The sequence below is a fragment of the Lathamus discolor genome, chromosome 2 (assembly GCF_037157495.1).
Source record: "Lathamus discolor isolate bLatDis1 chromosome 2, bLatDis1.hap1, whole genome shotgun sequence".
NCBI lineage: Eukaryota > Metazoa > Chordata > Aves > Psittaciformes > Psittacidae > Lathamus > Lathamus discolor.
The window spans coordinates 39,917,695-39,942,913 of record NC_088885.1 but is presented as its reverse complement, the minus strand read 5'-3'; the positions used below and the strand labels follow the sequence as shown (position 1 = coordinate 39,942,913).

The following is a 25,219-nucleotide window of genomic DNA, read 5'->3' as shown; positions in this document are numbered from 1 at the left end:
TCCCATCGCCTAGAGTACGTTTTTTCTTAATTTTTATTTTAGCCTTTACCTTGCTGGTCAAAACTGAAAAACTTTTAAGTTGATTGGAGCTGAAAGTAGATTTACAAAACTAAGGTTTGCATATTACAGCTCCTCTTATAGTGTTTACCAGATGGCGCCTTATGCTGAAATGCTTGCTTTTTCGCTTCTATTGATTTAATGAAGTATACTTCGACAGCCAACAACCTGATAACAAAAAGAATATTAGAGCTGGCTAAAAATTTTGCAAAAGAAAAAAATCTATTTGGAATATGTCTCACAGAAATTAAAGTCTTTACTGGCAAATGATAGTATCCACTGCAACAGTATTTGTAATGGTTTGTTGGTTTTTTTTTTTCTTTCTTTTTTTTTCCTGGGGAGTTGGGGGAGTAATTTTTTTAGTTAAATATGTAAGCACCACTTTTCTCTTTTGCTATTAATAGGGAGAAACACCAATTAAAAAATATAATAATCTTCTCACAGATTTAAAAGTCATGTATAAACCTGATCTTCTGGAATGTACAACTGTAGTTGCAATTTTACCCTATTACTAATCACTTTAGGACAGCCATCAGTCCTGCCAAAATATATTCCCTGAGAGGCATTTTCATTATTTCCTACTTATTGTTGTCTGCTTCTAAAATGTCCTTCCCTTTAGAAGTATTCCTTCATGCTTATTTAGACAATTTAAATACATACAATTTCATAGAACATTTATGCTGCTTATGGTCATGTGCACACATATTTTAACACAATCTTGGGTAGGTCTATAACCTAGAAACCATTACTCAAAAATAGTTTGCAGACAATATAAACAAAATCTGTAAACCCATGTTCACATATTCAATTAGCCTTAATATTCCAGTACTTATTCCTCCCTTTCACAATGGTTCTATCCTAACACATAGTTTCCTTTTCACACTTTCATCCCATTTACAGTATAAATGTCACCATTATAATTAATAATGAAGCACACACAATAGGAAAATAAAAGACTTAATTGTGCTGGGACACATATCTAAGTAAATCAGCCCAGGTAATTAGTAACCACAGCGCGTATTTCCAAGTGTTAGCCGGATGCAGCTTTACTTTAGACAAAAATGGAAAGCAGGAGGTGGATGATAGCTGGGAAGCAGGCAGGCCTTGCATGAAGATCATTCTAATGAGAACTCCAGTCATGCATTGGAACAACTTGAAAAGAAACACAAAGTCACTTCAAATCATCCCAGAGAATCAAAGTCTGAAGCCACCGTTAAGCATGGACACTTTATCATTGCCACTACAACTTAAAGAAAGCAGCAAATGCGAAATTACCTTATTCCTGAATGGAATTCCACAGGAAATTGGCTTATACTATCTGTGACCTAATTCTGTGACAGTGGTAAATACTCATGGCTGATTCATTTAGTCAAAGAACAATTTTTTAGACCTGCAATTTCCTGAACCACTTAATCTCTCCTTTGTGGGAGGGCTTGGTAGAGTTCTTCCAAAACTCTCCACAAGTACTATACCTAGAAGCATAATATAGTCCTAAACACTGGAATGAAGTCAAATAGGAAAGCGTGTTCAGCATTTTGTAAGTTTTATGTGTATATAAATTTAACTAAAACTCAGGATGAACTAATACTAAAGCCACTTGTAAACCAAGGAGGGTATACGCCTTGATTTGTACACTGTGTACTCACACACTCTAGACCATTTTCCTTTTTTCCAAAACAATTTTTCCTTTTTAGATGACAAAAGGTATTATACAGTGGGAGTGACCTGACCTGGGCAAGAGCTAGCAATTGCTGAGGATAAGACTGCTACACTGAATGCTCTATTTCAGCTGCAACTTTCCACCTATCTCCTACCAGAAAATTCTTCAGAACTATGAAAAGAAGGGAAAGATAATTACAGGTTTTTGTTTTTTTTTTTGAGGTCTGTGTCAGACTGCTTATTGACAGCTATGCAAAGCAGTTTTGAGCATTCCTATTCTTGTAAATGCATTTTTTGATCTTTGATGTAACAAAGGAGAGACTAAGTGCATCAGGAAATTGCAGGTCTAAAAAATTTTTCTTTGACTAAATGAATGAACCATGAGTAGTTACCACTGTTACAGAATTAGGTCACAGGTAGTATAAACCAATTTCCTGTGGAATTCCATTCAGCAATAAGTTAATTTTACATTTGCTGCTTTATTTAAGTTGTAGTGGCAATGATAAAGTGTCCATGAAAATGATCTAGAGTGTAGGTCCACTGGAGTGGTCCGGATCCTTCTCTGTCTGACATGGGGCAGCCACTCACTTCCTTCTATAGAGGCAGCTACCCTGCTAAGAAAACCTTGCCCTAATACAACTGAAGACTAACCAAGTATTTTGTTTTATATATTACCTACTTCATATTCTATTTTACATATCAAGTATTTAACTAATATGCAACAATGACATTATTTACCTGATTGACTGGAATTTCTATTATCTTGTTAAAAGATTATTCTATTTTCTGATAACTGATTTTCTGGTAGAAAATAGGTGGAAAGTTGCAGCTGAAATAGAGCATTCAGTGTACCAGTCTTATCCTCAGCAATTGCTAGCTCTTGCCCAGGTCAGGTCACTCCCACTGCATAATACCTTTTGTCTTCTAAAAAGGAAAAATTGTTTTAGAAAAAAAAGAAAATGATCTAGAGAAAAAGAATCATCTCCACTGAAAAATAATGATTAAAAAAAAAGTTGCTAAGCAACAACAATGAAATAAGTTGACGTGAAATTATTCCTTCAAATAGCAATGACATTGCTTTTATAAAAGGCATGTAAAATTTTGCTTGTTCTCTAAAACGACCCTTATTGTAAATAAACACCTGAAACAATACTTTCAGCCTCAAAGATCAAAAAATGCATTTACAAAAACAGGAATGCTCAAAACTACTTTGCATAGCTGTCAATAAGCAGTTTGACACAGACCTCAAAAAAAACCCTGTAATTACCTTTCACTTCTTTTTATAGTTCTGAAGAATTTGTGAGCTTGACTGAAGGGCAGGTAAATTCCACCAAAGCTCCATAAACTGACTCTATGGATTAGGTAGTTTTGCTATCATGGTACAAGTTGGCTCATGTACCTTTTGTACAGCAGCATTTATGTTTCAGGTACAGACACCAATATTAATTTTACGACCTACAAAGCCTGATGTGTTTTAAAGGTAGCTAACTGTTTCCTTCCCAACATTAGCTGACGTTATCCGAAGTGGGTCAGAGAGCCCCCAGAGAAGGTTTTTTTCTGCTGTAAAATGTGCCTGAAGTTACTGGTTCACAGGGAAGCAAATGACGCAAGAGGTACATTTTTCTTGATACAGCTTATTTAATTCCAGGACAGAGAAGTGGAAAGATACTTGGAATTTAAGACCAAATAAAAAGGCATGCATTTATAAAAACAAGCAAACAAGCGAACGGAATGGTACAAGAACCTGGAGTTCAAAACAAAGAACAAATGTAACCATCACATACAAAATACTAAATGCAGAAAGAAATAAGATTGCTTTGGAAAAAAAAAAGTGAATTTTCCTAACACGCAGCTAATGTTAAGTAAAACCATATGTGAAAACCCTTAGTAATACAAGCTGTGGTTACTTAGCTAGAAAAGAAACTGCCTGCCAGCAGCAGCTAACAATGAAAAGTTTTGCATGAGAGAGACTGTCATTGGGCAAAGATAGAGCTGCCATTTGAGTGCATAGTTCAGTGTGGGTTTACTTGAGTGCCTTTGCAGTGTATAAACTGGAGTATAAACTAGAGGGGAAATAGCAGAGCAGCTTCCGAGAAGTGGAACCAGAGGAAAGTGGTGTCCCTAAGGCTTAAACCCCGATCACCCAAGGGAAAGATGTGGTTTTAGCTTGTCCATTCACATATGCAACAAGCTGTGTAGAGATGCAACGACATACTTTTCCCCTGCAAAAAATGTCTCGTTCCTTTCATTTCTTCCTGTTCATTTTCTTACTTAAGCAGAGTGAAAGTACATGACTTCTGCTGCTCATTTTCCTCCACAACACTCTGAAAACTGTTTGTGCAGCCAAAAGAGAAAACTGCAGTGGAACTGGCAGGAGCTTCCTGGCTCTCTGGATGCTTCTCTTTTGGTATGAGCATAGTCAAAGCCTTTTGAGAGGTTCTGTCCTGGTGGTTATCACCTGCGACCCCAAAGTTACCTCGACAGGTAGCAGTGCTTCTACTCCATCTTTACCACCTTAGATCCAGGGCACTGCCCATTTATTTTTTTTTTTTTTATGAAAACTAAAGTCAGTACAAGTACAGTACTGCACAGATCAATATTTACTGCAATTTTTACAAATGAACCCCTGCCTAGCAATTATATATTGTTGAAAGACTAACATAAAATGGGATATGCTATTCACCTTATCTGAGGATCTACTTCTCCATCCCTGATGACTCACTTTGGTCTTGTTTTAAAAATGAACCATAACTACCTGTGGGGCCAAAGAACTGTTTCTGTTTAAGGCCTGGTTTCTGTCAAACAAGAGCTGGGCATCACCAACAAAGACAAAAATGAGCTGCTCACAACTTATTGGAGGTAAAAAACCCTCAGATCCTAAAATTGATTCATATACCATTTTGAAGTCTCCAACTGCTAGAGGCAGTCTTGCCACAGAAAAAAATTGGAACATGGATCAAAAATTCTTCTTCCAAGTTCTCCAGTTTGCTGACTATGACCACTGATAATGCAAAAAGATGTATTAATTTCTTTTGTTAAAATAGTATTTGCCAGGACAGTAGAAAGAACAGGCCAGAGATAGAGACTGAGAAGTATGACATGACAGTTTATACAAGCATCTAATAGTAATTTCAAAAACTAAAATAGTTCTCAGCCTTAGCACATTTTGAGGCAAATATTGTTGTATTTAATTCTATGCAGCAACTTAATTAAATTATAGAATGGTTTGGGTTCAAAGGGACCTTAAAGATTATCTGGTTCCAACACCCCAGCCATGGGCAGGGACACCTTCCACTAGACCAGCTTGCTCCAAGCCCTGTCCAGTGTGGTCTTGAACACCACCAGATACGGGGCAGCCACAACTTCTCCAGTCAACCTCCTCCAATGTCTCACCACCCTTACAGTGAAGATTTTTTTCCTAATATCTAATCCAAATCTACCCTCTTTAAGCTTGAAGCCACTACCCCTCATCCTGTCAGTACATGCTCTTGTGAAAAGTCTCGTTCCAGCCTACAGGCTCCCTTTAAGGTATTGGAAGGCCACAGTAAGGTCTCCCAGGAGCCTTCTCTTCTCCAGGCTGAACAAGCCCAGCTCTCTCAGCCTGTCTTCATAGCAGAGGTGCTTCACCCCTCGTCATCCCTGTGGTCCTTTTCTAGACTCACTCCAACACGTGCATGTCCCTTTCTGTTGGGGGCCCCAGAGCTAAATGCAGTACTGCAGGTGGGTTCTCATGAGAGCAGAGGAGAGGAGAGAATCACCTCTCTCAACCTGGTTAGCCTTAAAGACCATTTCAGTACTTTCTGTATATTCCCATTTGGAAATAGAAAGTTGCAAATAGGTAAAACAGAGTATAGTTTGTTGTTACTGTAGCTAGGAAGCCCAGATTTAGGAAATGAAATAAGAGCTACTTTAACATATCTGCTTTGCCAGAGGCAGGAAAGGAAATGCCCCTTAGGGGAACCCCATGCTCTGAGCTCTGTCTCATATGCTCCCTTGTTCAAATCACTCCAACACCTATTAAGCCCGTACCCGTGGGCCCATCCCACAGACATCCCATCTAAGATCTCTTTTATTTGCAAGCGACATGCTAATATGTCCTTTCAAAAAGAAACCCCCAAACCACAAATCAAACCATTAACATGCTTCACTATGTGAACAGATATTCCTAAATGCACTTTTTCTGTAGTAAGACACTAGAGAACACAGCTATCACTTGGGAAAGCTATGGCTTTGTCTGTCCTCAGCACAAACAACCAGGGTTTGCCCAGTAGGAAGGCCAGAAAATTTTAGCAGTGTTGTTGCCTAGGCATGTCTAATCACCAGCTGAAATCAATGTATGATAGAGAACATAAGCCTAACTCAAGAAGATATGCATTTGTGTTTTCAAAGTGTCAGAGAATTCCAAGTTGTTTTACCACTGGAAAACACCACCTTTTAAGCAACTGGTTCTCATGCAGTCATTCACTTCTGAGAGATTTTTGCAAGCAAAGCTTTACTAAAAATTAGCACGCAATAAGATCTTGACATCCTGTTATTCCTTAGCCATTCAAGAAAACTAATTTCAATCCCAGCCACAAACTAAATTATTTAATTTACCTTAGTACAATTATAACCAATATCATAAAAGTTAATTAAGAATAATCAGACAAGCTCCAAAACCAGTAAAAAAGTATTTGAGCTTCATCAAATGGTCAGATTTTATGTCTGCAAAGTTGCCACCTTTTTTTCCTTTTCAAAGTAAATTTTCAAAATATTTTTCATCAATTTATGATCATCTCTGTTACCTCAATTGGGAAAGCTCAGAGCTGCAAGTCTCTCTTTGGTTGAAAGCCCGCTAGGATGCTATTCTTTTGTAATTCTTTAAATTTGCCCTGCTGAGAATAGCTTTAAAATGTTGGCTTTATGTCATTTTCAGGATGTTTCTTGTTCTCCATCTCTCTTTTTCTGATATACCACTTATTTTTATCTTACTTTTTTTTTTTTTTTTTTGGCAGTAACAATAAAAACAAGTAATCGATTCTCATCTCTGGAATTAAACTATACAAGGACGCAAAAGACGCTTTTAGTTTCAATGGGAAAAATGGCAAAATGTCTCATGGAGGGAATAAAACATCAAGAATAGGGTTGCTCACTTATTTGGTGAAGCTGACAAATATTGTACAGGCATATAAAGCATAGCCCACAAAAGTGCACCCTATATTTTTTAACTTGATAAAATATGTTTTCCCTGTCCTTTTCCTGGTATTTCTCCACAATCTATTTCACGATGAAGTTAATTTCAGGATATGTTGTGCTATTAAGCCCCTAAAATATAATGGAACACTGAATTCTAGAAACAGATAATGTAATTTACTTTCACACCTTGTCCTATATAACCATATTAATATTTCTTCGATGTTTCACTCAAGTAAGCTTTAAGTAATGTCATTTATCCCCAGATGGCCAATTTATTATGCCTGTGGAAGAATGTTATCACCACATAATTGCACAAAGATTACAGTGTAATTAAACAAAAGGATAACAGCAACTATAGATCCCTCAGACAATCCATGAAAGTTAAATACCTTAATGGGCTTTCAAGATCAGTCTGAAAAAGAACCAATCACTCATGCTATTTTATATGTTTTTTCAGCTTTCTGGGGACAATGAATTAGAGGCAGATTATACATATTTTTTGGCTTTACTTTTGCTTGACGAGATTGAGTGCATCAAGCCATTTCTTCTTTTGTCCTGAAAAGTGGGATATCTGAAAGCTAAATGCCAGAAGGCATAACACTATTTCGTAATTGTATAACCTTACAAAGTCTTCTTGTGTGTCTGTGCATGAGAAGAAAAAAAGCTAGCCAGAATTCTCACACTCTTGGATGTACTTTGGAGTTATCTTACGTAGATACTTAAAGGCCAGAAGATTAGATTTTCACCATTACTTTTCCTGCTGCTTTGTTAATGCTGAAGGCATTATCTGGAAGAAATGAGAACATGTTTTGTATGTCATTGAGTAAATGACAATAAATTTTCCATCTTGCTGTAGTCTCCCCACTACTCATGGCTGCTGTGAAAAGTATATTATCTGGTGGAATGTAACCCATTCTGATGAATATCCTAAAGGGATTTAGGGGATCATGTGTCATGAAACTCTTCCAGTAGAGTCTTTTCTTCTGACATCCCACAAGACATTCCTTGTCAGGAAGTTGTTAGGCATCAGCAGGAAGTGTACAGAAGCAAGACAAGCAATTTTAAGTAAGGACACTGTGATGGACTGCAAACAAATCACATATTTAGTTATAACTGAAGTATCTGTTTGCATACTTCTAATAATTCTTAATTGCAAATGCTCTTGAGTTCAGTTGAAAAAAAAACCCGAAGGTTATTTAGAGTCTAATGACTTGTATCAGTTCCTGTCCGATCAGGCGCATACTTCCCCAGAGGAAATTCCTGGACAGAGGTATGAAATACAGTATCTACTCAGTGAGATATCGCCATGTGATAGCTCCCAAGTGCCTCTCAGCTCTGGCCAAACAAAAACTAGCATGGTTTCTAGACAGGCCGGAACCAGAGAAAAGAGGTTGGTGGGAGGATTATCTTGCTTGGGCTGAATATCTTAAGAGCTGTGTCATTGCAGTAACCTTGGCACTACTAAATCCTAGGATAAGGCTGTTGGGGGAAAATAAAATTTTGAGCTCTATTTCTGATACAAGTGTCTCTCCTATTGGTTGGGTAAGATATCCTCATGCCTAAGCAGCTCTTGTCGTTGATAAAAAGTTTGGATGTAACTGTTAAAAATTGTCTTTTAATGTTTGGAAACATAAAAAAATGGTTCATCTTTGAATCAAAACTATTCTAATATCAATAAAGGTAAGGGGGTGTTTTGTTGTGTTTTTTTTTTTCTTTTGCTACTGTGTCTCTCTTCTATATTGTCACAGAGTCTAGCAAAAATAACTATCATAAGCTTTTCTGCTTGCCCTGCCTTTTCTGTTCTTCCTTCTAAATTTTAAAGCTAGTTTTTACCTGGATAAATCAGATGAAATGTGAATCACTTAAATCATGAGTTTCATGAAAAATTAAAGGCTTTTAGGTTATGATGAAATAATTATTTTCCAAAGTTTCAAAATTTCAGTAAGGAAAAGAATAATAGAGTTTAGAATAATGCTGAATGCCATCAAACTGGATTGTTGTCCATTTTATAGAAGTTTGCGACAAAAAAAAAAAACCCAATGTTGCAGAAGATGATAAAATTTTAATAAGTCTGCTTAAAATTTATGCGTAATAGAAGGCAACTGCTGAATATCTGGTTCCTACTGCAGTAAATCAATGTAATTTCAGGTATAACTTTGGGATTATTAGGCATTAGATTAATTCCACACCTGTTATATAATGCGATTATATTACTTCTATTAATATTTTTTAAACCACTAAAGCTAATCCTATGTATATAATATTCACATACTGCTATTCATATAAAGAAACATAGTAGTATGCCAAGGAAGACTGCAGAGGCTAGCATGCATCATTAGAGAAGTTTCAGAGAAGCCATTAAATTACATTTTACATATATAAATAAAAATTAACACTGTTAGGATTTTTTCAGAAGGAAATTTAGCTCTGTATTCTTCTACTGCCAACATCCTCCCATAGCGAGCTGATCTCCACTTCCTTGCTTCCCCACTGCAGTTGTTCATGCTAGACACAGAATTCAGTAAATGGGTTTTGGATGGGCTTGCCTCAGCAGTGAACATACAGCCCAAAACAAGAGAGAAGCTGGTAGATACTCATGTGCAAATTGTCTTCAGGGGATCAAGGTCAGGATGATCAACTCTGCATCCCTTCTAAGAGGACCTCTATAATACAGCCATTATAAGGGCAAAGCAGACAGCTCTGCCCCTTTCCATGACTTCATCCTGATGACCAGAACTGGATATACCATTTATCAGATCTCAGATATCAGATTTAATTCCCCTCTTTATGAGCTACTGGGGGGTAACGTTTTGGATGTGGAAACTCTACCCTGGTCAAAAATAAACAAACCCCAGCCCATAACAGACATTTTCAACCAAGACCAATTTGCTGGTCTAACTCTTACCACACTAGACTACAAACTAGACAAAAGTTCTTTGGGGCAGCTGGTAAGCTGAAGAGGAACAGACACACAGCAGGGAAAGCAATACTCAAACAGAATCGCAGCAGACACATCATATCCTGAAGCTGAAGCCACCAATTTTGGGCTCATCCTTTCTTTGCCTCCTTTCTCTGCCTCCTTTCTCCACTCATTACCTCACTATCACTTTGGGCAGTGCTCTTCAGTTGTGGAGTGAATCTATGAAAGTATCAGGCTTAGGGAAACACAAGCGGAACAAAACAGAACAGGCAAAGAACAGGGGAAAACTAGAATATATTAGTCTCAGTGTTTACAGTTTGGGAATCAAGTCACACTAGCTCTGATATCATTAGTAATTCTCTTGTGTCTCTCTTTTTTTTCCCCACAGTAGTTTACATTAAAGCAAATTACATTACATGAAAGCACTATATTAATCTGTACTTCAAAGCACTGAAACAAAACTTCTGCAAACAGGTGGGAAAACTGAATTATTTCCCTTCAATAATGGCAAATGTTGCCTGTATAAAGTTTTCCTTTATTATGTTTAAGATTTTACGGAATTTCAATATTTAACATTTCATGGGAAATACAGATATCCATACATAATTTAGAAGCACATGATGGGGGTGGAAAGTGTAAAAATATCTTCCTCAGTGTCAGTTAATAGAGAATGATATTCACTCAGATCTGGAAAGATGAATTTTTCTCTCTAAGAAAACACCTTAGCAAAGGTCCCATAAAGGTTCAGGAAAATCTGTAGAACCAGAACAGGTGATAGCACTCTTTCTGCGATTGATTCTTTTAATCAGAGAAAAAGCTTTCCTGTACCTTCCTGTTAGAACAGTTCCAAGTCCAAGGTTTTAATAATCTGACCAAAAAAGAATGAATGGAAAAAGAAATATTCAATACCAGTTTGAACCAGCTGATGACAAATTTCTGCCCTGGGAAGTGACCAGCCTCAAGTTTGAACACAAAGATTGCAGTAAAAGTAACAGCACTATGGTTGTGACTTTAAAATAGTGTTCCTGTGTGTGAATAAGGGCACTAAAGGGAAGAGTGAAATGCTTTCTCTTATAGTCATAAAAAGAAAAAAAGGAAAAAAATTTGGTTCTAAGTCATGTTTTTAAAATGTGGGTTGCCCCTTTAAGAAGAGCCTTGGCAGGGCTGAGCCCGTGTTAAAGTTGTGCATGCAGAGGTTTAGGAGCACAAGGGAATCAATTCTTCTCTCTAAAGACCTCAGACCTGTAATAACCCATCTGTACCATGCAATCAGAGTGTGGAAATAGGCCATGGCTGGGCAGTTGGTGGCATGTAGCTGTGCTGTTCAGCTGGCATAAAAAGCCAACAGTAGAAAGCCGATTTGCCTGCAATCACCGCAAATCCCTTTAGCAGATACAGTTCTGCCAAGTCTCATGGGTCTTTTTCTTAATACATTTTTAACAGGTTGAAGTGTGGAGTCACCAATGGGATGCACATGCTGCGATGAGTTGCCAGGACTCTTCATCTTAAACTAGCATGACTGACTTAAACTGCCCTGCTAGGCAGATGCTATAATGAGTAAATTCCAACTCAGTGCCTTGAAGCACAAGGCAGCATGTACTAACACAAGCATGAAACAGCATTAGTGCTTCTAAGTTTCAGTAAAATATGTATGAAAACACATGTGGCTCATGTCTTTCAGACATTTGCAGATAACTGAAAGGTCACCTTTCATAAACTCAGTATACAATGCTACATGATATGAAAGAAACTGAATGCCTCAGATTGCAAATATTTAATACGAGTCTTCCAACAATTACCTGGTGAGTTTAAATATGACTATTGGACGAAGAGTCATAAGAAGTAAACAGAAAATGACTTTAGATTAAACTAGACTAAGAAATTAATTTTAAAGGGGCTGAGGACTAAAGTTACAATATTGTTCTACTTTCTGGAAGACATATCATACAATCCACACTTCACTCTGATGATAAGTGTTGGTCATTTAATCATATGGTAAGTTACAAGCAGCAGTAGGATATCTGTGGTAAATACCATGTAATTACAGGGCATATAAACAGTGATCCCTGCACCCTAAACCAAAGTGCAGGTTACAACATAATTATGTTTAGACTTACTAAAAGTAATCATCACATGCGGGTAGATGGTATTTGCCAAGAAAAAGTCATTTAGGTTCTGCCCAAAGAAAACATATTCATTCCTTTCAACATTAGAAGCTGGTGAAACATAACTGTAGCCCCATGACTCATCACCCATCCAAAAGGTAAAAGTTATGGCAGGAAAGCTAGAAGACTACTCTTAATGTCTGAAGCCTTAGACAGACATTAACTGTAATGAGGATACGGCTGTTTCATCGTGCTGTGGTGGAAAATGTCTGCATGTTGCATAGAACACAATAGGCTGCTCTTCCCATCAGATGACTGCTATAGAAGAGTGGTGACAGTTCTTTCCATAAGCATTTTACACACTTTCTTTTGAACAAATAACAAACTGGAGAGTAAGGATTAAACCATCAGGATGGAAGACAAAAATCTTGCCTCCCATGAAATCTCAGAGGGCAAAATACAGTCTCGTTCACATTCTGTTGTTATTTTAAGAAATTAAGCTCCTGAAATATTCAATTCAGGAAGCATGCACAGGCAGATGCACGAACAAAACTGCATTCAGCTACCACCTGCACTCACAGTTGTTTTCATTGCTGGAGGTCATGAATGGCAGCAGAGGAAAAATGGAGAACCTATTAATTTTTTTACTTCATCCATCTTGTATAACAAAATGCAGGTTTTATTTATTTCCCTCGAAATTGTATAGACATATGGCTTGGCAGCCTTTTGGCTGTTGTCATGGCTGCCATGGCTTCATTAAGGAACTCATTATTACTTTTATTCTTGTCCAAATTTTATACCCCAAAAGCTGCTACTTTCACAATTTGCCATCAGTATGGCAACTTGTATTCCCTCTTCGAGGAACATACTTATTAAAAGTAAATTATCTCATCCGGTAAGGTGCATATACCATCATTTCTTAATAGAGGAAAAGAATGGATTTGATGTTCTTTGCTAAGAAATTAAGAACAAGACAACAGGAAAAGATTTCAAATGTCCACCATAAGTATACAGTTTGGGGAACTTAACAAAGAAAAATTTCAAAGCTGATCAGTACTATTTATTCTTTGAAAATCTGCTCACACAACAATCCACCCTCTTTGGTTTGGAGACTCAGTTGCAACGGTCAGTCTTCACCACTACAAGACACTATGCTTTCCAGCAACATCTGAACTACCTGATTCTAAAAGCCACAGGCTTCTCCCTTTCAAGGACGTTGCAGAACATTCAGCAATTCTCTGATATTTTTGGTCTGATGGGACCGTGATGATTTCATTGGCATGGGAAACTAATACATGAAAATCAAATACGACTGTAGACAGAAGCACCTAGAAAGGTTCTTATCTTGTGCTTCAATGTGATGGGAATGGAACAAGAAGAAATAAAGGGATGGCTTGGGCATACATAACTAACTTCTTCAGAGAAAACTAAACCAGCAATTTTGGCCTTTGGCTACAACTTTGAGCAGGAGTTTAAGGTTAAAGTGGTTTGTAGAGTTGGTGTGTGTTTGCATCCTTGCAAACACTGCTTGCTGGAATAGCTTAAAACACCTACACAGATTTCACTTCATCTGCTTTTTGCCTCTTATTTGGCCCCTCTTATTTGGAATTCTAATCACATTCAGACACATTCATGGACACTTAGTGGTAGTTTCTGAAGGAAGGCAGTTTGGCTTTTATCATAGGGTTGATAATGCATGCACTGAAAACAATAATAGGACTGGAAAAAGGAGACATGGCTGCAGGGGAGAGCCAGGCTTGATGGTTATAATTTTAAAAAATACATCATGGACATACAAATACACAGAACCAATCATAATCTGTTGTGATCAGAAATATGTTTGGGAAATTTAAGCAAGGAGGAACCAGCATGTACCCTCTATTACTAATTATACCATGCATATATGTAGTGGAAGTCACAGCTAGCAGCAACCAAGATTTTGTAACTGAGTTTATGTAAAGGTCCCCTGGAGATTTGATTCATCTGGAAATGGAAAGCAATAGTTAGTACAAGGGGTAATGCAATCCTGTGTTTGGCCTTTCCACCCTGGTACTATCTGCTCCCTTTTAATCATGCAAACTTTCTGTAAGACACTTCAGAAAACTAGGATGCTGATAAGAGGTCAGACCCAGCTTCATCTGTACTCTGCTGACATAGGTCAATCACTACAGCAGCAAGTAGTGAAGTTGTAGTGATTCCTGACATTGCCAGGGCACAGCTTTCTGAGCTCAGTCACTGCTGCTGAGGAAGGCAACACCACAAATGATCAAGAGCAGCACAGTGACTTTGTTGATCTTAACAAACCTAGCATCATGTGCATCCTGACTTTCTTGTACAATATCAGTGAGGAAGGAGCTGTGGAAGATAAGTATGCCATGCAACTTTCTACATCAATCAAAGTGACAGAAGGAAAACTTTGAGTCTGATTTACACTGGCATACAATGTGACAGAATAATATTTTTCTTCACAGAGAAGATAATGGTTGGGATATGTCCAATCAACAGGACCAACACACTGAGAAAGCAATCAAGACAAACTCAATATGATCACCTCCATATCTATTACTCAGTGATAATACTGGACCAGAGGGCTGAGGAATATCACCTCCTGAACTACACTGATACTTTTTGCCTGTTTTGCACTATCTGGCTCAGGGAAAGGCAGTTTCCAAATGGTCACGTCAAGTCTCTTCTCCTGCCACTGAAGCACTGTATAAGAGGCAAGTTCAACAGGGATTTTCAAGAACATTCATATTTCTGTCACTAAATTCTCCCTTTGCTGCCCATCTTCCTCTTTTCTGCAGATGAACTTTAACTACAGCTTGTTATTGTTCACACGAACTGTGGCATTATGCAAACTAGACAACACCTCAAAAAAAAAAAAAAATCACTGCTAAGGATGTCTATCAATGTGACTGATACGACTTACGCTGATTCTATCTGCGTGGTTTAAACTGATCCACACAGCTCGTTCACTTACTCCCCCCACTCTTTTCTCTTTCTCCCTCTTTCTTTCCTTCCCCCCACCCCTGACCCTCCCCGCTCCTGGTGGGATGGGGAGGAGAATCGAGAGAATGTAACTCCCATGGGTTGAGATAAGAACAGCCCAGTAACTAAGGTATAACACAAATCACTGCTGCTACTACCAATGACAATATTGATAAGAGAAAATAACAAGAGAATACGATACCACCGCCGAATGAGTTCGACCCCCCCGAAGAGAGACCGTGCCCTTCCGGGTAACTCCCAGTTACCTCCCTGGGCATGACGTGCTGTGGTATGGAATACCTCTTTGGCTAGCTTAGGTCAGGTGTCCCACCTCTGCTTCCTCCCGGCCTCCCCCCGTCCGTGGCAGAGCATGAGGCTCACAAAGTCCTTGGCCAGAATAAACATTACTTAACAACAATTAAAAACAATCGGTGTTATCAGCTCTCTTCCCAGGCTGGAAGTCAAAACACAAAGCTTGCACCAGCTACTAAGAAGGAGCAAAACGGCAACTGGTAAGCACAGGACAATGTGGTTAAGCAAATAATGTGCAGATGCCAACAAAGACCAATGAACCTTTCAATGCAAGAAAACTTGGTACAGGTATACCATAGTATGAGTGGAACTATGTACAGATCCATGTTATTGCTGCTATTCTTCCTTCTGCAACTGCCCAACAGACTGCTCTGGCAGTGCCCAAACCCAAACAGCAGTCATTACAGCACTATGATGGGTTCCTTTCTCTGAAACTGTTTCCAGAATTAATGGTTGATATCAGAAGTGAAAGCTTTCCCCTCCTACCTTCTTGGGGAAACTGCCTTGAAATCTCAAAAACACAGAACAGGACTGACTTCCCTTCATGTACAATATGTCTGGCTGGCACCACACCCTTGGCTTACACCAAAATAAAAGGCTGTTATATATGTATAACTTTGAAAGGGGCTGTCACCCACAAAAAATCTTCGTATAGCAGTCTTTTGGCCTGAAGGGCTAGATTCACAGCTCCCCTCCGAAATTCAACTTCTCTGTCCTTTAGTTTAATGAACGCACCAAAGTGATGTAATCTCACATCCTCATCCAACATACTGTCCCCAACCGTACTACCTGCTTTCACATCCCTTCTACCAAGGGACAGAAACTAAGTCACCAAAAATACCAAAAGAAAGCTTCATTACTACGCTTCCCTGCATTGCAGTGCAAGCACTTCTGCTATCCCAAGGACAGTGTCCTAAATGCAGAAGGCAGGGTCAGCAGTGAGTGAAACTTTTTCTTGTTTGTGTAGGCTTATGTCTGTAATGATCTTTACAAACTTCCAGCCTTAGACAAGTCAGTATGATTAATGTTACTTTGAAAATCTCTTGAGTTTTCAGTTTTCACTTGAGACTTTAGGCAGGCTAATCTCCCTCTCAAACACCTAACATTTCTGGCCTAAATTGCACCTAACAAAAATTTTTACTTCTGCAGTGTAAAGGCAGAAGTTTAGTTAGACTTTACCTTTGCCTTCTGTTTTAGGTTGGAGATGACTGAATGACCTCTTCCTGAGCTGAAATCACATGCCAGCAGATCTGAAACAGCTAAAAAACCTTTCTCAACAGTGATTGAAAGATGCTTCTGACAGTAGAAGAGACATGGCCTAGTGACAGATTTTCTAATTTGCAAATACACAGATTTAGAGACAAGGCATCAGGAAGTAATCACATCGTATGAAAATTCTCAACTTGAATGTTTAGCATTAGATCAGCCACCAAATAGCCCAGTTAAAAAAAAATATTAAAAAGTTATGATTATAATAAGATACTCAAAATCACTCAACTTTTCATTAGATAGGTAAGCAGGCTGTGTAGCATTCATGAAGGTGATCAAGAGATATATAGGATATTCTCAGAGACCCTACAGCTTCAGGAGCCTCAACTCCCCACTACAACAGAGATGCAGGTGGGCTTACAAATTTGACTTAAATTAGTACCAGTTTCTGTTTTCTCAATAGAAAAAATGCATGCATGCCTCTTTAATTTTAGTCACTTTATAAACTATAGAAACAGTAGAAGGACCGAGCTCCACCAAAAATACCTATTGAGACAAGACTGATTAATTCACAAGATGGAATCACAAAAAGAGAAAAGTCAACTATTCAATTTATGTTACGTATCAAAACTAAATTTTAATATCGTTTTTAATATATTCATTAAAATCGTGTTTCATAAAAGTACATATTCTCTACAGTGAAACCTATATGGAATACATGCATTTTATGTCTAAATGGAATGTTTTAGTTATTCAACAAAAGTCTGGTAACACAATCTAATGAAAAGCCCTGAAGCGCTAAATATTCTACCAGTTGCAGAGACGGCTTTTCACATTTAGCAAATTATAAAAATATTTAAGAGCTTGAGCCTGCAAAGGCTTGAAGGACCATCAATACCTATCGAGTTTGGTGAATATTTAGGGTGTTCACAGTGTACAAAAGGGCTAATGGTTTTGACAGAAAGTCTGATTTTTCACCTATGAATTTTTTCTAACAAAGCAATGCCTATCTCTACAGCTCCTGCCAATATCATCATAGCACTCAAGAAAAGTCTACGGCTGCCATTCAGCCACATGTGTAGCGCTGGAAACTAGATTTATACTTCTTCACACTGAAGTTATTACCTTAAAGGTCAGGAACACTGATTCAGGGTGGCCTTTCAGACCTAATGAGACATCCACACACAGTCATCTTGGCAGTCAAATATCTCCTACAGCGCAAGTGGCTGAATGCCAAGGACAGTGTTTCCCATTTTGTTGAACAGCCTTGTAGAAAAGAATTCAGCCATGCCTAGGGACTTTTCTGCCTCAGGCTGCTTCCAGGCCTTCCATCCAACCAGAAGAAAAAAGTCCTCCATTTATACCTCTGGCAGATGGAAATCATACATTCACTTAAGCACAAGAGAGGAAATCCTGCACACTTGGCATTTGCTGAACTTAAAGCACCTTTCCAGATTGCAGAGGGCAAAAGGGCCTGCTATGCAGGGCGGATCCTACTGCAGAGGTTAAGAGCCATTGTTCCATTGACTATGCTATGTGTCTTAATTGAAAGAGTGTTCCAGCTCTCGTACCGTATCTCCTGCTCCATCTTTCCTTCCACCTTCAGAGAGAGAAGGAAAGCTTTCATTGCACAAAGGTTACTGCTTCTATAAAAAATGTAATAACAAAAATAATCTTTTGTCCACTATATTTAATTGAAGATCTAGAAAGCTTAGATAGTATATCTAAACTTTAGGTAAAAAAAGACATTTTGTAAAGAATTCTTTTCTTTCTTTCTCTCTAAATATTTATTGAAATGAGCAAGCAGAAAGAATATTTAAAAGAATCAATACAGAAAAGCCAATAAAGGTGGTAGGCTAATTTGGGCAGAGGGATGGTGCTCTCTTTTTACAATTAAAGATGACAAATGGCTGTCTTTATTTCATCTAACTACTGCATATCGCACATCAGCCAAACTCTGCAAACTTTATACCTGATAGTTAAATCCTTTAGAGAAGCACCTCTCTTGGCAGAGCACATACTACACATACTCTGATATGGCTAGTTCCTGAAACAGTATGGCTGTTCTCCCATCATGCTAGTAATGTGAAACATAACACACGAGTTCTTCTATCATATGTTAGCAAGAAAGTTCTAACCAAATCTATTTTAATCACTGAAAAAAACGTGCTTCCTGAATATGCCAGACACAGTTTTGCCAGGTCTCTAACAAAAAACCCAGCTGGAATCTTCACTGGCACTTACCATTTGGAAATGACATCTTTTGGTCTAAACTATCCCATCATAGTATCAGTGCTACATTTTCATGAGACTGCAGGAGAAAAAATGCCTTTTTCCATAATTCTGTCTAAATTTAATACATAAAACCAACTTCTTAATGCTGTGTTCATAAGCACTTCTTGGGAAGATCTGTATGTGCATGTACAACATTTCTTATTCATAGTAGACAGTATCTACTTTTAGTAAAATTGACTGCACAGAAAGAAGACAGAGCAAAAGTAGTATTTGACTTGTATAATTCATGCAGTTCTTGGGTGCAACTCTTCACTAGATCTATACCTTTTAATCTTATGTGTAGTCAGCCAAATGTTTTGTTAATGCAGTGCCACAAAGGAGTCAGCTAATCTTTTGATACCTTAATAAAAGTTGGTAGGATTTAACAAAGTACTTCCTGTTTTTCCTCCCTTTTAGTGCTGATGAAGAACGACATTTAAGATTGCTGCAGATTTACCCCTTTGCAGGGTACTGCTCACTACTCAGTTGCATATATTGAATATTTCATCTTGACTTTTCACTGCTACTGATCTGTTTGTGCTCAGAGATAAATTTTCCCGTTACTGTCACTTCTCAACATATCACAGTTCAAAGTGCTTTGCCATCCTCCTTAATCTGAGCAGGTCTTTTCTAAGGCACTTGCATGGGTCTTTTAAATACTTAAACTCTGTAATCAGGTCCTCTCTTCTTTCTCAAGGTTGCATATTTTCAATAGCTTGGGTCTTCTCCCCGGCAAGAGGCTTTCTAATCTCCAGGTTAGAACTGTATCCTTTTCTGTAACTGACTTTCTGCAAGAATTTTAATACTTTTTCTGAACTTCAGTGATTAATTTTAACTACATATTTCTAACAGGGATTTTTGCAAGAAGAGTAGGGCAAGGGACAATATACCTAACAGAGCAAGTCTTTTGATTTTAACTAATTATCTGTATTAAGCAGCCTGCATACTTCACTAAATTTTTGGCAGTATCATAACACAGTGGGTTTTTTAATTTAATTGTTTTCCACAACACTTAATGCCTATTTCTCCACTTCTATCAAGCATGCTACTAGAACAGCAGAAGACTACTAGCTCAGAGAAGCTGCTTTTAGCTGCTGCCCCAAACACATCCAATTGTCATGCATTTTCCTGTCCTAAGTCTCCTGCTGATGACATCTTCCATCTCACATATTCTGACACTGCACTTTCAACAAAAGACTGCTCATTTTATTTATTGGCATATTTACAGTCTTTGCTACCAGAAATCTGAGAACCTTGCAGGGTTGAGATAAATTGTTTACCTTCAGCAGGTGTAACACACTCTCTTACCCCATTTCTTGGAGTGAAGGTCTGCTGGTAATATATTCCTTTAGCTCATCAGATATGACCTGCTCCTGGTTTCTCATCAACAACCCCTTTATTTGCATGAATTCCTATAGCAGGAGCAAAGCGGAAATGTGCTGTAGTGCTACAATGTGCTGCTATTAAGATTTACTTCAGTCCGTGACTGTGACTTCTGAAACAGCACATAAATGGGAAGAAAAAATGTTTCCTGTCAGTAAGGTATTTGTTATCAAGCTGCATAAGTTCCCTGCCAATTATTATTTGACTTTCCAGGACAGGGAGTTGATGCGACATTAAGAATTCATACCCTCACATTCAGGCGCTACCTTATGTTTACCCTGTTACAAAGAGTTTCATAGAAAGCTCTCCTGGGTCTACATACTGCTTTTTGCTGTGTCAAGCTTTTCTTTCATTACATAGCTAGGGAGAATCCAATTTTAAGTAATGTATTCCTGGAGCTTTAATTTGTTTGGAAAAGATCTTTGCTCCGCGTGACATCCTATATCCTCATCTGAGACCAAATGTTAATCAGTTAAGTGCCTCTAGGTCTGTACATAGCCTTTACTGCATACAACAAGAAAAGTGATACCTCTTCCCCAGTAGCAGGACCTCAGATGAGAAATACCTTTCTAAATACAATCAAACTGAATCAAATTGCACTGTGTTGAGATACAGCTATATTACAAAGCTAAACTATTTGATAAAGGCATCCTCAATCAATACCATTTGAAAAATTAAAAAACTTGCTAACACAAAACTTTTACAAGCACAAAAATTATTCTTTCTTAAAGAAAAAAACAACAAACCAAACAAAAAACAAACAACAATCCCAAAACCAAACCCAAAGCAACCCCAAACCATTCTTCTGAACTTTTGGGGCTTTTCAATGCCATGGATTTTACCTTTTTAGCCTTTCTAATTCTGGTGTCATAAGAGCATGTGATATGTACACAGAATCAGTGGAATAAAACACACTGAATTATACATCTGGATATACTATTATATTCTTTTGCCAGTTGTTTTTTGCTTTTTGTCCATTTTCAGAAAATTAGCTGATGAAAGTCAGATGAATGTACTACCTTTGCTGATAGCAAGGAAGCACCAACAGTTGAAGCAAAGCTTTGTGAGATCCCTCCTATCACAGCTGGATGCAATCAGGTGTCTTTCCTTCAAGTTCTAAAATAAGAATCTGCAGCTAGCTTTATAGCATACTATTTACATTGAAATTTTATCTTAAACATCAATTTTATAGGTGGTCCAAAGTCACAGTTTGTATAACTTGAGTGGAGTAATCGATTCTGTTCACTTCAGACTTTTCTGAGCAGAAGTAGAAGACGATACCATTAAATGAATACAGTTTGGAGAGCTGCCATTTTAAGGTTAGATGATACCAACATAGAAACACATAACTTCAGCATTTATGAGATATTTGAGTAATCTGAGTATTGGTTGGAGCTCAGACTTCATGTTTGGTTGTTGTTTGTTTGGTTTGGGTTTTTGTTTTTTAAGAGCATATACCAGAGGGGTGATCACCTGGAAAAGAGCTTTACATAAAAAGACCTTGGGGTTCTAGTGGACACCAAGTTGAACATGAGTCAGTAATGGTGGCACATATCCAGAGGGTTGTGTCCGGCTATGGATTCCCCAGCACAACAGAGATATGGAGCTACTGGTGAGAGTTTGGTGAAGGACTCTCCAGCAAGGACAGTCCAGCGAAAATGATTAAGGGACTGTTTAGCCTAGAGACTACAAGGCTCAGGGCAGATTTATTCAAGGTATAAAAACACCTGAAGAGAGGATGCAAAGATGGAGCCAGGCTCTTCTCAGTGGTGCTCAGTGACAGGACAAGAGGCAGTGTGCACAAACTGAAACATAGGAAGTACTGACAGAACATCCAAAAGCACTTTTTTACGGTGAGTGTGATTCTGCATATAGGCAGCCCAGAAAGATTGTGGAGTCTCCACCCCTGGAGATGTTCAAAAGCTGTCTGGACACTGTCGTGGGCAACTGGCTCTAGGTGACCCTGCTTGAGTAGAGGGTTGGACCTGATGACCTCTAGAGGTCCTTCTAACCTCAGCTCCTCTGTGATTCTGTGATTTTTTAATGTTTGAAAATCACCTTCTTTATGAATGATTGAAGGCAAATGCATGCAAGGTTATTATATGTATATTTTGTGACATATCCATTTATTTTTCAGACTAAAAACAAATTCTGCCTGAAAAAGCATCATCCCGTAAATGACCATTTCATGAATTATATTTCCAACCTCAGCAGCCTAATGAGATCAAGCTGATACACTAGGAAACAGAATATTTAACAGAAATCAAGGTCACTAAAACACTAGCAGACCTTGTAAACTAATCCAGTCATGGACCTTTGTATTTACTGCCTGGCTATTGAAGTTGTTATCAGCTGCCCCATGGGGCACAACAATTTCATTCTTAAATTGTACTGTTAGAGAAACTGGAGTTATAGAACAGGGCAATCTTACAGGATGAAGTTAGAGTAATCCATGGATAAAATTAAGTTGCCAGATGAATTACATAAACTGTCTGCAGTTTGCTGATAACTATACTGTTTTCATACTGCTTCAAACTTTACCAGGAGGTGAGGTACTGTTTAGATCATACTGAAACTTTTTTATCGATTTTCTGCTGCATTACCACAGAAGCTTTTCCCACAAAAAAGTTCACATCATATTACAAATTCACACATACACCAAGTTCATTTTGTTGATGGGCTAGGGGAGGGTCCAAATCTAAATGCTCTTTCATTTTAATCATCCATTTAACTGATAACAATGCACTGAGTCCTATTCAGTAATTTTTCTTAAGGCTATTTATTTTGTCAACCTTCTTGCAAGGTTGAGGTTTCTGTGGATATCAATCAGCTCTTATAATGAGGTTCCTCTACTCAATGTCTCCTTAAAATTTCTCCACTCACTCACTGCAGAGGCAACCTTTTATTTGTTTCTTCCCCAGGTTTATTGCTGTGAAACCACTGGACTAGAACCTGCTTATAGGTGTTGTGACAGAAAATGGGGTTTTAAGCCAGTGCTTTTAAATTGTTCATTTTCTTGAGCAGGTGAAAGGAAAAATGCTTCATGCATGTTTGCTTTCATGAAGTCAATCAGGGAAGCAGTCAGGCTTTAATTCTTTCTATTGCAACGACAGTCAACATATGCTCAGAATAACTGCAGTAAATGGCAGAACTTAATTTTATTTATTTTTAGAAAAATCAAAACACACCACCTGAAAATCACGGTGTTTATGAAAACAGCTTCATATAGCTGTCCTCAGCTCCGTAATTTTATTCAAGGTTCATGTAACATCTGATTAAGATGAAAATAGTGAATTAGGCTAATAACATGAAGATGACTTTAACAGTTAAAGAAGTTCCTGAAATTTTACAGAAATTAAGTGGAACAGACGGTAACAGAAATGTAATGGGTCCTTGTCTCCCATGACTGTGATCTGCCTTGCTTCACTGAGTCTACAAGAGCTTTTACCCTCTGACTACAGCTGAACCGAAAGGTCAGCTGAATATTTATGAAGCACAGAAGCCTACAGGCAGCCCACAGTTTGCTTTTTTCACATTGCAAAATTCGTTTTTGCATATCAGTGCACTAGTGTGTTTTTCTTGATTCCTCTTTTAAGTATATTCCGCGGTCCTACTTCCCTAATATTACCAGAAATGCTTAAATTTTAAGTACCTAAATCCAAATTTTATTGCAACTTATATTGGTTTTAAATTAAATATCAACCTCCCTGGTCTGTATATTTTAAATTCATTGTAAGAATAACAATTTCAGGCAAGACTAATTTATTAGCCCCTGCACAGAGCACAGAGTTGGACAGAGTGAACTGTAAAGGTCTTTCGCCATCTGAGGTGTTCAACTTTTCTATGATTATCTATATAGCAGTCCCATGCAGAGTCCACAACCAAAGGTTTAGCATTTTTTCTTCTGAGTCATGCCATGACAGAATTGCTCTGCCATCCAACAGCTTTCAGTCTCAGTTACTGACGAGGCACAATAGGATGAGCCTAAGATGCATCATAGATTGATTCTCACTCTTGCCAAAGTCAGTAAAATATCCCCTAAGGATTTTGAGGAGATAATGTTGAAGTTTCAGCTAAAAGGTTCCATTTCATGCACTGTTCTAAAGTTTTATAATATGCTGAAATATAGGCATAAATGGGCTCCAGAATGGGAGCACTGTTAAATAAATATAACATACATAAGAAGCAAGAAGACAATGACATTACTAGAAACAGGAAGAGACAAATACGGTTTAAACGCTCAGACTGTCCACAGGAAAAGACGACTTGACGTAACCAGGGATGAATGAAATCAGATCAAGAATGTATTTATTGATTCATCTGTCTGAAACTGAAATCTAATGTCATATATCATGAAAATAATAATGGAGAGAAAGCAAGTACAAGCCTGAGATACCCATGTCTAAAATCAACAGAGAAAAAAGTAGTTTTTGAAAAGCTTATTAATTTATCAGTGCCCTTTGTTCCTATTTCCAGTAAACATCCATGATCATGTAGAGGAATCTCCAGGAGAAGTCATCAAAGAACACAAACAGAATTACAACTAAAACTCAGTATTATTTTTGGAAATAGAGTAGAAAAAGAAATTACATTTCAACAGAAAATTCAGAAAATTTTCATCATAGTTTTATGACATGCAGTAATCTACTAATGCAACATTTTCTTCTGTCTAGTCATACATCAACTACTGTAATGCTCTTAAAGATGGATTTATACAGATGACTACCATGACTATATAGCAATTTAAATAAGTAACTCACATTTTTCATAATCCTGATGTCATATAAACAAACACATGTAAGGATATGCATGATCAGATTAATTTCCCCACATTCCTGGAAATGGTTGTGTTGTAGATTTTTTTCTTTTTCTTTCCCTCTAGCAAAAAAAAAAATTCCCAAATCAATGAAATTATCTGTGAGTTTATAGTTTTGCTGTGGCCACATAAAGACACAATTTCAATACTGTGCTGAATACCGAAATTCCTATAAGCTCTGTCTGGACAGTCATCTGCCTGAATCAGCTGCTGCCTCTTTCCACACAAAAGGACAGCCATTCAATATCAAGGCCAAGTAGACCTTTCAGGACACACTGAACCCACACAGGTCTTCACCTTTAGGAACTGTGAAGGGACCTC

General features: G+C 37.9%; 1 protein-coding gene across 2 annotated transcripts in view; it reads right to left on the bottom strand.

Annotated features, from left to right (window-relative positions):
* PLXDC2 (plexin domain containing 2) overlaps window positions 1–25,219 on the bottom strand; it is a 266,023-nt gene that overhangs the window by 79,908 nt on the left and 160,896 nt on the right. The gene's annotated exons all lie outside the window — the stretch shown is intronic.